The following is a 14,058-nucleotide window of genomic DNA, read 5'->3' as shown; positions in this document are numbered from 1 at the left end:
TCAGGCATCTTTTCTCCCCTGGGGTGTCATTTTCTCTGGGTCTGGATTGAAGGCACTTGAGACAGTAATTCATATTCAGACTCAGGTGTTTATTATTTCTTATCAGTGAAACAGTCTCACTACTGTTCTGCAGTTTTTCATTAGAAGGCAAAAAATGGCCAACAATCTCTTGTTCCAAGGTCTTTTAAGAACAAACTATCCAATTAAGAACTGACACCTGGATTATTTTCCCTTTTAACCCAATCACTGATCCCACAGAGCTGCAATGTGGACTTTTCTGCCCAATTACAAAATGCCACCCAAACCCATGGAGAAGAAGGAAGAAGAAGCGTCAAGAAGAAACCCAGGGTGACACCCTGTGCCCTCCATCTTGCTTCCATCCACAACACACTAAAAACCCCAAAACCTCAATTTCTCACCAAGTGACACACCTGCACTGCTCTCTATAATCTATTTTGTGGATCCCAGTCTATCTTGAAGTCCGGGAAACTTTCTCCATGAATGAGGGTCAAGGTCAGTGCTGCCCTGGGGGTCAGGGCACCCCAGAGCAGACACAGAACCATTCCCTGTGCTCTGGGTTTCCACAATGGGGCAGCCCCTTGTCCGAGCCCAGAGTGAGAACAGCAGTGAGACACTCCTGGGTGAGAAACCACCCTGGACCTCCCCATCATTCTCACTCCGTGCCCTCCGCGGGTGCCTCCAGCTGTCCCACCCTGCAGCCCAGCCTCTCCACGGGCTGTGAAGCAACATTTCCCAGTAGAACAGCATTTCCCAGTGGAACGGCATTTCCCAGTGGAAGGGCATTTCCCAGTGGAACAGCCTTTCCCCGCGGTGCTGGGCATCCCGAGCCTGCGGGCGGATTCGCGGTGGGAACGCTCCCGGCGCTGCGCGGGGCTGGCACCGAGCGCTCCGGAGCCGCCCTGGTGGAAGCGCTCCTCGCTCACGGGCCTGGCTCCCATTGTCCCCTGGTGATGAATGGGGCATCAGCCGCCGCAATACTCTATTTGTTTTAGAGGTCAGTGTCACACTGAAGGGTATTCTTCACACACCCAAGCGGGGCTTGGTGCTGACGTGACCGGAGTGGTAAGTGCACGCCGAGCCCCCGGCAGCTCCCATTGTCCCAAGTGGGAACAGAGCTCTTTTGAAGACCTTGCCCATAAATTATCTGACACCCCCCGTCCCCCTGCTCCCCCCACTCTCTGCCAGCTCCCCACTCACGCTCTGATTCAAACACTGACTCAGGGGTGATGGGTTTGTGCCATTGCTGCTGTGTGGGGCCACAGCCTTTTTCCTGAGGCAGCACCTGACGTGAGCCCCCAGCCCTAGAGCGAGGATATCATCAGCTGGCCAGTGAAACTCTTCCTTTGTGTCTCTTTTCTCCCCCTCCTACATCCAAGCATCATCTAGTCTGATCTGACAGCCCACAGGGGAATGAATGCACAGTGCAGGGGCAGGGAGCAGTTGCTGGGAAGTCAGCATCAAACAGGACAGGAGATCATCATTTTGCCTGGCTTTTGAAAAAAAGGCTGTTCAGATGTTTCTTTCTTTTCCTTTTGCTGGTGTTTTTGAGATTCCCACAGGAGATGCAGTCTGGTATTTCCAGACAGGACACACAAGGGACTGGCTTGGTACAGGTATGTTTAAATCCCCACCTCTCTCCCTTCACAGGCACAGGGAGGACCTACATGCTGAGCTTCACCTGTCTAGCCAAATTTTAATGAGGTTCTTCTTTCCCCAATCTTTGTCTGTCCTGGCTTCAAGGGAATCACTGACCAGGAGCCATGTAAAGCAGAGAAGGGGATGTTGCAGAAATAGACTCAGTTTTCCTCCTCATTTGGCCTGAATGTGACAAAGCAGACACACAAAATGGAGGCAGAGGTCAATATTTTTGAGGACAAAGTTAAGACATAAAGCTTTCCAGTTGCCAGACCCACATTTCTTTGTTTAATTTTAAGGTGATGCAATGCCAGATCCAGATGCCCATGATGCCTGGGCAGGAATGCCTCCAGATGGAGAAGACTCCAGTAGGCTTAAACCTGATTGCAGTACATATTTCTTAATGTTGACCATGCCAATCAATTGTCATGGCTCTTGTGTGCAGAAAGTCATGAGCCTTTGCAGTCAGACAGGTTAGAGCCAATGAATTTCCCTGGATCTATCTGTATATCTCATCCTTGGAGAAGAAATGACCTTGATTGCCAGCAGGACATCCATGGTTCCAGAACATCTTCCCCATTTGGCACAGCATACCAGAGCTGCTGGAGCTTTCTGCTCCTTTGCACAGAAACATTTGCTGCCATGTTTCTTATTGAGAGTCAGGAATTTGTGACCTTTTGCAGTGCAAAGATCTGGAGATTACTTACCACAACTAAAATAGTCTATAAACTCCCAAACTGCTGCATGTGCATTGCTGATAGAGAAGAGCAGAGAGGCACCTCTCAGTCCAGCCTGATAGGATCTGTGGTTGGGGAGGGAGTGTGTGTCTTGCACAGCAGATACCCAGTGTGGGGACCATGAAAAGCCTTTTTTCTTTTCTCTCTGAGTGGCTTTTGTTGCTTCATATGAGTCTTTCTGTCAAAACAACCTGGCCTGGTGGAAGTGTGATTAGATATGGCACCTACCCCAGTGAAGATATCTGCACGAGGGGTACAGGCTGTGGTGGGAAGGGGAGGGTGTGTGCTAATCCTTCCATTGCTGGTCTCCTTTCTGAGGCCTCAAGGCTGGCAGACAGCATGGAGTAATCAAATCCATTTCACAATCCAGTCCTTTCTCCGGGCCTGGCTTGTCCAGAAGCAGTAAAATGTCAATGAAAGTACAATCATGGCTTTTCTCTACTACAAGAATTGGGGGCATCAGAGTGGAAGGAACAGAAGATTTGTTCAAAACAAGCAGCAAAAAGTTCTTCAACCTGTGCAGAGCTGGGCTGCAGGTCACCCAAACCCATGCAGTCAGCATAACCCTGTTCAACTAAGGAAGTAGTTCATGATACATCACAGCAATTTATTTAAATTGGGGAATTCTCATCCCCCAGGACTAATTCCAGGAGATGGGACATGTCCTTGCATCCATGCTCTTGGTGGCTTTAGCTAGAATGCAACAAAAAATGAAAATTAAATCACTCCAGATAGTCTGTGTTGACAACATCAAAGAGACACATGAAACAGGGAGAGAGGAGCAGGTAATTAAACAGATAAATAAAGAGCTCATGGCCCACTGAGGCTCATGGGAACAACTCCATCCAGAGTCAGTAAAGGGATGTAGGTGATCACAACTTCCCCAGATGATGTGGAGACAGAATGAATTTCCAGTGCTGTGCACTGCTCAGAAGGCAAATATTAATTCTGGGTGTGTAAAAAGGGGGAAGACATGACAAGTTGTACAACAGTGGGCATTGCCTTACCTGCACATGAGCAGGACAGGTCTGGGAACCCAGAAGATCAGGAAAAAGCTCCAGTGATAAGAAATCTGGAAAACACTCAGAAATCTCAATCCCTTTCATTTATCCAGCACAGTAAAAAGTGACTTGAGTGTCCCTTCTGTTTCTGTGTGGGGCTGCAGGTGAGCACCACAGAAAGAGCTGGCAGTAGCCAGAGGTTAGAGAGATGTGTCAGGCAGCATTTGCCTAAGTGTAGCAAACACATCTCAGTTTAGTTAGCCCTGGTATTGCCAACAGATCCCCAGCCAAGAGTGAGATTCCTCCCAGCCTAAAGCAAACAGGTGAAACAAGGAAGATGAAAACCACAACAAAGTGGTTTTTTTCCCCCCTTTGGATCAGAAAGGACTCTCAGGCAATCAGTTCAGCTGTGGACATCTACACTGTAAACACCCAGGTTTAGGTAAGATGGAGCCCACCAATTCAGGCTAGAAATGATGTACACACCTTCTGATGGCAAAGGTAATGAACCATTGCAACAACCTATCTGTGGATACATGGATTCTCCATCATCCAGGGGTTTTAAATGAAGACTGAGCATGTTCTTACAGAAAATGCTGTAGTTCAATCAGATGATGAAAACCAGACACAAAGTGGCCCTGGACTATAAACCTTTTCCCTGTGTTGTGTGGAGGTCTGCAAAGAGCCATCTTTTCCAGTCTCAAAAAAAATTTTGAATCAATGTCACAAAGAACTACTAAATATTTCATCAGTTCAAGATCTACAGATCATGTTTGGTATTCAAATACACCTTGCACAAGGCCACTTGGAAAATTAGTATTTTCAGCCTCTCACACACTCCTTTTCCTTTTCTAAATAAGAAAGCAAAGCAAGCAAACAAGAGGACTACACTGCATAACTATGGCTTGGGTCTTTGCTAGAGTTGAAATTATTTGTGTCTTGGCAAAGGTACGGCAAAAAAAAAGTAGCAGTGATCTTGTAATAGCTGACATGAAAAAAGCATTTGGTTCTGTCAGGCTTTTCCTGTGGTGCTTTGTTTTCAAAAGTTGCCTTGTTTCAAAGAGGGAAGCAGTTTGGCCACAAAATGCAACTGTCACCTCTTGCAGCCCCAAGACTTAGAGCTAAAAACATCATGGGAAGAGGGGGAAGGGAAAGGATAGCACAGCCTGATCTTGAAAAGTGGTCTATTTAAATTCTCCTCCAAAACCACAGGGGAAGGGGGCAGCCATCTCCATCCCAACAGCCAGAATTGTGCAGAAATGCTCTTTGCACAAAGGACTCTTCTCATTTCTGCAGTGTCCTCTTGTGGGAATCACATCCTCACTGTGCCTGGATGCGGATTGTCTGCTAATTTTTTTTTACTTAACAAGTGCCAGTTAATTGCACCTCTGGCTTTCAAGGAAGTATCTCAATAAGCATTTCCTCTCTGCCAGCATGGCTCATCCCACAGGTGTCCCTTCAGCCTCTCCTCTTGGAACTGCTCCACTGTGCTGGTGGCTCAAAGCCCACTGGAGACGGGACTGGGACCCGCCACACGCTGTGCAGGGAGGAAAGAGGAGCTGACACACACTCCAGCTTCAACAACAAAACTGTCCTCTCCTCCCAAGTTTATTTGTATTTTTCAGAGGTCAAAACCCTAACATCTTCAGATAAAGCAAACTCAGAGGGCTCTTTAGTGTAGCATCAACTCCTGGCTTACAGATAATGTGATTGCATGTAGGAATCGTGCTTGGCTCACCACGTTTTTCTTGCAAACATAACAACAACATGATGGTGAGGAGTGACCACAGTTGGATCCAGAGCAGCAATGCTGTGGTGAACAGTCCTGGGTGCAGTTATCTTTTGAGTCACCCTTCCTGTCAATATTTATAGAGAAATAAAAGGCTCTGGCTGGAAATGAAGAAGGTTATTTTACTGGAACAGGCACATTTTGGCTGCTAAAATCATCCACAAAGCCTTTAAAAAGTGATCACAGGCTGTGAATTTATCACTGGACATGGTGACTTAGAAACAACCTCCACAGCTTGAAACACTGAAATGTGGATAGAAGGCTTTTTGTCCCCATATTAGTGGGGAAACCTCACTCAAGAGGAGCAGTCAGTCCTGCACCACATTTGCTCTCAGTTGCTGGTCCATCACTTGCTTTCCAAGGTATGACCTTCCATGCAGGTTTCAGACAAGACTAGCAGACCTGAAAGCTGGCTCAAAACTTGAACACCATGGAATCATAGAACCATCCAATGATCTGGGTCAAGGGACCTTAAATATCACCCTGTTCCAACCCCTCTGCCATGGGCAGGGACACCTTCCACTAGACCAGGTTGCTCAGAGCCCCATCCAACCTGGCCTGGAACACTTCCAGGGATCAGGTAAAATATATCTCTTTTCCTCATGTCAAGGGGTTCAGGTAGCCCTGAACAGGGAAGAGGGAGCTGTGAAGAGGCCTGGCTGTGACTTTGCATCTTTTCTGCACTGATTTCACACCTTGCCTGGCAGGTTCTTCTAAGGTGGTTCCTCAGAGCCTTCTTTCAGGACAGTTTCACTTTGTCTGACTGTACAAACCTTTTGCTCTCAGGAGCTCCACGCAGAAACAAGGGTATAAGATAATAAAAGATGAATATTCTACCATGCCATTGTGAGAGACCAAAGTGAGCAGAAGAATACAAATAACTCCTCCAAAGTTATTAAGTGGAGAACACGCCTCTCTAACCAAGTAATCAGGAGACGAGCAAAATATGGGGTTCTTGCTATTTCTGGCTTGATCTGTGGCAGTAAATTAGGCAGTGCCAGGAAGTGTTCCCTGCCAGTGGAACTTGATGAGCCATACTTTCAGATCATCAGCACAATCCCTGGCTGGTTTATGCTCATGCAAACAAGCACTGTCCCAAACAATTCCTGGAAAGACCCATTTCCAACAGTCAGCTGTGAACTCCCTTTTCTTCGAATGCTAACTGGGATTACTAAAATAAAAATGGGATGTTCCAGGCTGGTAAACTTTGCTATCTGGGTTTGACTCAATAGTACAGGCCAGCTGCTAAGATCTTTTGGTTTCTTGCCCAGATCCATCCCCTCGTGCCAGGAGTGAAGAAAGCACAAGACCCAGGTGATTCTGGAGCCTCTCACACCAAGGGAATTCCCTCCAGAAGATGGGTATGGGTTGTGCCCTCAGCATCATTTTAGGGTCAGGAAAAAACAGAGCAGGACAGAACATCTTCCCCCAAGGTCTAGTAAATAGTGTGAGCAAGGCGTGGGAGCTGTTCAGCTCATCAAATATGGGCAGCTGTGGGCTCAGTGGAATTGCTCACATACAATGGTAGATGTCCAGGGGCACAAACACCACGTTGGTTCCAGAGGAACCACCCCAAGTGATGGAGAAGCTGCTCAGTGTTGGATCCCAAGCAGAGCCAATGCACTGGAAATCTCTTAGCACTCATCTGTTTGTGCAGTTGTAACTCTAAAAAACACAGGAATTTAAACCCTTCCAGTTACCAGCTTGATTCCTTTTGTGCATAAATATCCTCATTTATAAAAAAAAAAAAAATTAAAAAAAAAATTGATGGTTTGTTTATTCCTGGAATAAATCTGTACTGGTATAACCAGTATTGCATAAGGGGGTGTTACTGGCAAAACAAGAGCATTATAATTAAACCAGCATATCAGAAAAACTATAGAAACAAAACAAAACAAAAAAAAAAAACCAAAACAAAAAACCAAAAAACAAATAAAACAAAACCAAAACAAAACAAAACAAAAAAAGCCCACACCATGCTCATCAGCTATGGAAGCAAGAAAGAGCAGCTGCTCTCTGTTCTCATAACCAGAGTGGAATGAATCATGGCACTCAACCTGGATTTGCATCTCATTCAACTCTCCTTCTCTTCTCTCCCGTGGCTGGGTTGAAGCTCACCCTGCTCCTACACAGTGAGAACGTTTTAGCTTCACCCTGCAATTCCTCAATCTAGCAGTAAACTTCCCACTACTACAGAGGGCTTTAATATGTTTTTTAAATGACAAGCAAAGCTCTGCAGAGCAGCAGCAGCAGCAGCATGGCATCTGCAAGCAGCCAGTCTTATCCCTCCAGCTCATTTTTCAGCTCTAGTACGTTTCTTGGCAAAATCAACTCAGCAAATGTCCAGATTTATAGAGTTCAGCCACACAGCAACCTTTTCTAGGGCTGCATGAACAGCTATTATTTAAAGCCTTTTACTGTGTTCGTAGAAAGGAACAAAGTGCACTTTCCCATTAAAGATTTAGAGCATTTTTGTGGCAAAGCACATGTCACCCTGAAGGACATCTTGGCTCTTGCATATAGATGCATCCTGTGCAACTTCTACTGCAGGATCAGTGGTTTGGTTCCTGGCAGTGGGAATTGTTGGGAATTCTTCTGATCTTACCATTAGGTTGTAGGACAAGATCTTTCTCAGGGGATTAGGAAATGTCTCCCAAACTGGCATAAAAGGGTGTTTTATTCTGCACTGTGCAGAGCAAAGCAAAAGCACAAGAAATACCTTGGGGACACGAAACAATTCCCCATGTTAGTGCAGTGCTCTTCCCAAGGACCCAGAGATCAGCAGCAAAGCATAGACAGACATTTTTGGGCACATATAGTTAGGAGGCATGAATGTGCTGTCACTTCTTCAGCAGTGTACACCCTCAGCTGAAGGGCACTGCTTCCCACCCCTGAGACCTGTGTGCATCTTTAACAACATCTCCTGGATTCTCCTGGCTGAACAACCCCTTTACCTAGGTCAGCCCAAGGCAAATGGGAAGAAATGCAGCTGAGCTGACCTTGCCTAGGAAGAGAGGACAATGGAACAATTCTGCTTTTTTGGGACTTTAACCAGAGCTTGAGCCTGCAAACTTCAGCTCACCTGGGCTTGAATAGCCTGTCAAGGTGGGCTCAGGGAGAGGATCCAGGGGTGGATTCTATACTTGGCAGAGCCAGCACCCCCCTTTAAGAGCACAGCTGACTTAACCTGGGAAAGAGAAAGGGGATGAAAATGGTTTTGGGCAAGAATAGGTCCCTGTGTTTTACTCCTCTCTGTGTATAAGCATCCCTGTGGTCTCTCCATTCCAGAGGAAGTTGCTGGCAAAGGGAAAACCTTCCCTGCAGTCTGCTTCCTCCCAAGGAACAGATAGAAGCAAACCACACCCCCCCACCCCACTCTTTATGCCTTCCACCTCCCATTCCACAGCATTTCCTATGACAGCTTGATGGGAAGGAGGGGGGGAATGTTTTTGTAGGGCTTTTTCCTTGAAGGCAGCTCAATCCCAGTTGATCTGCATCCCCTGGGCTTTGCTGCACACAGTGCTAATGGAATGCTTCCACCAGGAGCTCATTCCCAGCTCTGCACAGCGGGGCAGCAGGAGCAGGCACTGGGACAGCACCTTGACTCCTCTGACCTTTAATCCATGCCTGGGTGGGAGGATGGAGGGGAGAGCTCTGCTCTGCTATGAACAGACTCCCTGCCATGCCAGCAGTGATGCCAGCAGGAGAGCTTTAGTGATTTAAATGATGTAGGTGATGGAGAACAGCTTGATTAATTCGTGTGAATTGTAACTCCTTAGGGCTCCATTCATCTGGAATGATCTGTGGTCCTGTCTGCTGGCAGAAGTCACAAAAGGTGCCCAGCTCTGGCTACAGGTGATGCACCAGTCACCCCTCTCCAGGACACAGAGCACAGAGAGCTCTTCTGTGGCTACACTGGAGTGGTGAGCCCCACCAGGCTCCTCTCCAGGGAAGGGGCTGCACTCTAGGGGTGTCTAAGGCCAGCTGGATCCTTCCAGGGTGAATGGTTTGACAGAAACGTTGCTGATTCTATCTGAAAAATCAGCTGGCAGCATGTTCATCCTGTGTGAGGACATCTGGCTGAGGCTGAGCCCTGGGCCAGACACAGCTTTGACACAGTGGCTGATGGGATCATCGAGTTTGGTCTCATTGCTCCTGCATTGGATGGAAGAGTTTGGCCACAGACCCCGAGTGAAACACGTGGATGAAGGATGGGGCTGTTTGGTGGCAGCTGCTCTGGGTGAAGAAGCCAAGGTGTCACACACAGACTCTCGCCTCTATCTACCCTACCCTCACCTCTATGAATGGAGCCCTAAGTAGTTACAATTCACATCAATTAATCAAGCTGTTCTCCATCAAAAGCTCTATCCAAAAGCTGCTCGGCCTTTTGGTTATATGGAGCAGCAGGGTCTTCATGCTCCTTAACTTAAATATCTTAGCAGCAGCAAAAGGAGCACTGGGCACGTCCTGGTCTGAGTCCAGCTGCTGAATCCAGCATGTCCCTTGTGTCACCTGCAGCATGAGGAAGATGTGGCTCTTGCTGGCAGCACTGCTGAAGACAAAGCCAAGCCCTGGAGAAAGCTGGTGCCTTGGTGGCAGGTGGAACTCGGATTCCTGCTCCCTGGCTCACACAGACAGGGTGAAGCTGTCCCACAGCAGCCCCGCTGCCGGGTCTGTACCTGCCGGGGCTGTGGTCCCCACCTGTCCCCGCAGGGAGCAGTGGTGGCAGTGCGGGACGCTGGGTCGCAGTGCCACCGTGTGGGCTCTGCCAGCTCCCAGAGCACCGAGACAGCGACCTGGGCTGCTCCGACCTGGATCTGGGTGCCTCCAGCTGCTGACTGATGGACCAGGAAAACAAAGATCCCAAGCTGCCATCCCAGCCTCCCTGAGGACGCGGCGCCCGTTGGCTGGGATCGCTTTCTCATTCAAGTCCTGCCTGCCAAGGTCAAACATTTGCTTTTCTTGCAGGTTTCTTTAGGCAGTCCTTGAGGCAGGACCCTCATCAAGCTCTCCCAAAATGTTACCACCCTTCTGCACTCGCTGGGCTTGGTGTCTGAGGGGCAAAGGCCCTTCAGCACCTTCCTGCAGCTGTAGGTCAGCTGTAGGAAGCTGTACTGCTGTAGAGCTGAGCTAAAAAGCAGCACAAACCCCCTCATTCCCTTCAGTGTTTGGGACTCTTCTGTCACCACCCCATCTGCATAAACCCCATGCATGCTCTCGGGCAAAAACACCCTTCCCTTGTGTATTTTAATAGTAGCCAAGTAAAACCATGTGGCAATGCCTTGGAGCTGCTGTGCTGCAACTTAAGGGACCTTCATGAGAGACTGGGAGCAGTTTTGCTCCCAAACCTCCCAACCCTGTGCACATGCCTGGTGCAATCCTGCTGCAAAGCTCAGCACCTCTGGATGGGCCCCAAACACTCCTCAGAGCTGACACCCATCTTTAAAGCCACCACAAGACCTGGGTCTGCAGCAGCTGGGGATCAAAGCAGCAAAATTTAACAAAACAGAACCGAGCAAAAGAGATTAATTTTTTTAGGGTTTTTTTGGTGGCAAAGAATTACTCTCCACTGATCTTTGCCTTTGTAATGGATGGCTCTTCCCTTCTTCTTAGCCCCCACTGTCAGACAGGCTGCAGGGTACCCTGGTCTGCAGCTTATCAAGGAGCTGTGTTCCCTCTCTGGAGCCACATTCAATGTCAAACTGTCCAGCTGCTCCCTGAGATAGCAGGAAGCCTTCAGCCTTGGTGACAGTGCCCTTGGTGGAGGGAAATGAGAGAAGGTTCCTGCTCCTGGGCAGGAGGGTCTGCTCTTGGATCTCCTGCCACTCCACTCAGCAGCTCTCTCTGAGCCTGTCATCAGCAGGATTTTGCTGGAGGGAGTCTCTGGAGACAGGAGCAGCACTCCCCATGCCACAGAGCTGAGTCACCAGCAGGATTCCCAGCCAGGGCCTTCCAGGGGACACGGAGCTTTCCTTCCCCAGGGCTTCCAAGTGTGTCAGCTTCTTGGAGACTCTCAGGCCTGGAGCTTCCCCAGGAATTTCCCAAGGAGCCTGGCTGGGCTGGGACTCAGCACCTCCAGGTGATACTGACAGCAGAAGAGGCTCTGCAGCCCCCCCAGACACCACCTGCCCTCATTGCCACTGGCACCTGAATGGTGCCACCCAGTGCCACCATCAGTGAGGAAGGAGACAGCAGAGGCAGCTTTCACCTCCAACCCATCCCACTCCTGCAAGAATCAAATGAAAGTTGTGTGCTCCATGGCTGGCACAGCTTCTGTCTGAGCTGCACCTCTGGGAGATGCCCCCTGGAAGTTCTGCAGGGCACAACTCCAGCTGTGGGGTGTCTCTGGCCAGGGGGCACAGGAAAGTTGTTCTGACCTTTCAGAGCTGCAAAGACCTGCCTGGTGCTGACCCTCCCTTGTCATGGACAAGCTGGGCAGTCCCCAGGGACCCTGTGGAGGAGTGGAGAAGTGGAATAGGGGATGTGTCAGCAGTTACTTCACTTTCTCACTGCAGAACAGGCCAGTGAGTGACAAGAATGAGCACTTCTTGGAAGTTTTGACCCAGTGTGAGGTGGGGCAGAAAGTGGAGGGCAGGAGGACACTGAACTTGGGAAATTGAGGGCTTATGCTGATATTGGTGGAGTGTCCAGACTGGTGACCCCATGAAACTCAGGGTTAAGGGGCTTCTCTTGTGGCTGGCTGTCCAACATGCCTGGGGCTACCAGCATCAAACACAGCACTCAGAACAGCTCCCCTGTGCCCATTTTCTCATGTTTTGGCATCCATCAGAAAATTCCCCACTAGGGAACGTAGTAGGGTGTTTTTTAAATCATGAAAAAGTATACTGTGGTTACAACAACCATGACTTAAGACCTCAGCTCTCCCCCCCTGGGGCCCTGTGGTGAGCAGCCCCCACAGCTGCCTTGCAAAGTTGTGTCATATAAAGTGAGCTCTCATGAGCAAAGAGGTGGCCTTGAGGTTCTTGTGGCCAAGTTAAACTCAGCAGCTGCCAAAGCCCTTGGCATGCACAGCTACAGGTGAGTCTGCCCTGCAGCAAGCCCAGAGAGCTCTCCTGGAGAGCAAGCTGGCCAAGCATGGGATGTGGCAGAAGGCAGAGCACAGACACAAACTGCACCAGTCCAGCAGGAATGAGAGCAGACTTCACTTAACATTTGCATCCATTCAGCTCTCTTTCCCAGTAACTGCTCCTGGAGAGCTCCACTCACAGACCAGAGCTCTGGGGCTTTTCCCCCTTGTTCTCTCTGCCCTGGAGCTCTGTCCCTCTCTCACCTGCTCGCAACATGCAGCATCAGGACTTCTTCCTTGTTGGAAAGGGTCACAGCCTGAAAATGGATCCAAAATCACTTTCCCCACACCTTCTGGCAGCAGCTCTAACAACTCATCATTTAAACCTGCCCATCCTTACAGTCCTTGCTACCTAGCCCTTAATCAGGCTGAACAGCAGCTCCCATCTGTTGCAATACGACACAAAATGAGCAGCATTCACACATTGAGAGGTTTAAGGTAGAAAAGGTGTGTTTATTTTTGGATTTTTATATTTATAGAATTTTAAAAGTGACTATGGATTGGAGGATGAAATTGCCACTTTTCTAACCATGCTGGTCAAACTAACAGTCTATCAATTCTCTCTTCTTCTAGAAAGGAATGCAAAACAATCATTATTTACATGAAAAGTGCGTGAGAAAGTCCATTACAAAAATGTAAACATCAGAAGGCTGAGAAGAACTTTAGAAGAACAGGACAACACCCATCTTCACCCCAAGACTACCTCTCCCAACTTTTCCTGCCCATTTCCCTACCTTGTGTCCACCTTACCTGCTCAAGCTGGGAGTGTTGCAAGGGTTACTGACAGCTGTAGCTGGGTAGAACTCACCAGCACTGAGTTCAGCTGCTTCTTCTGCAAAAAAATATGGGTGAATAATCATTTTCAAGTTACTGTCTTGTTATCACGTTTACAGCAGGCCAATAAACTTCAGAGTGAAGCACAAATAGGCTTGAAAGTTTTTACAGGCTTCTCCAGGCATCCACCACTCTGGCTCCTGTATGTCACCTCCTCCTGCTGGGGACAGGGCTGTAGGGAGGTTTTCCACCAGTTTGGATGGCATTTCCCTAAGGAACAGAGCAGTTGCACTGAATTAGAGCTGTGCAAGAGAGCACTGCTGCAATAACACCTTTAAAATCCCTTCTCTGTGGGACCTCCTGAGAGATTATTCCGTGTTTTGTGGTGACTTGCAGGCCAGGACTAAGGAGGCAGCACACATGGTTGGATCCACTGGCCCTGCTACCATCCAGGACTCCTGACATCCCTGTCTCCCTCTAGCAGCGCAGACAGCAGCCCTGATGCAGTATTTTATTAGTAGAAAGGAAATACACCTCCAGAAAGCTTCCAAAAAGCCTAAGAATTTAAGGTGCTAAAGAAACCATAATTCATAGGCAACAAATGCTGGCAGACTGAGTGCCAGAAGTGCCATCTAACAAGAGAGTGATGGAGCAACTGCTCCCATCCCTCATCTCCAGCACCCAGGGGCTGCTGTGTGCTCTAATTGAAAATGTGAGTGTAGAGGAGTCTTCTCTGTACAACCTTCTCAAGAAAAGGCCTATTAAGTTTAATAGATCTCAAGTGCTCCCAAAATCCATAAACAATGAGTCCTGAGGGAACAGGGGGAGAAAAGGTCCTTTAAAGCATTGATCACTGGAACTGTAAACCACAAAACACAAATCATGAGTGCATTATTTAATTTCATTCAACTATTTGGTAGAAGGAGACGAAGGAGACTTCACTGAAGACTTGTGCCCACAAACCTGGTTTTCCCAACAGTATCAGACAGTGTGAGAAAAATTTATCTATCACTT

The sequence above is a fragment of the Agelaius tricolor genome, unplaced genomic scaffold, assembly GCF_023055355.1.
Source record: "Agelaius tricolor isolate 1412-34295 unplaced genomic scaffold, bAgeTri1.0.p SCAF_6, whole genome shotgun sequence".
In the NCBI taxonomy this organism is placed as follows: Eukaryota; Metazoa; Chordata; class Aves; order Passeriformes; family Icteridae; genus Agelaius; species Agelaius tricolor.
Note: the sequence above shows the minus strand (reverse complement) of the source record.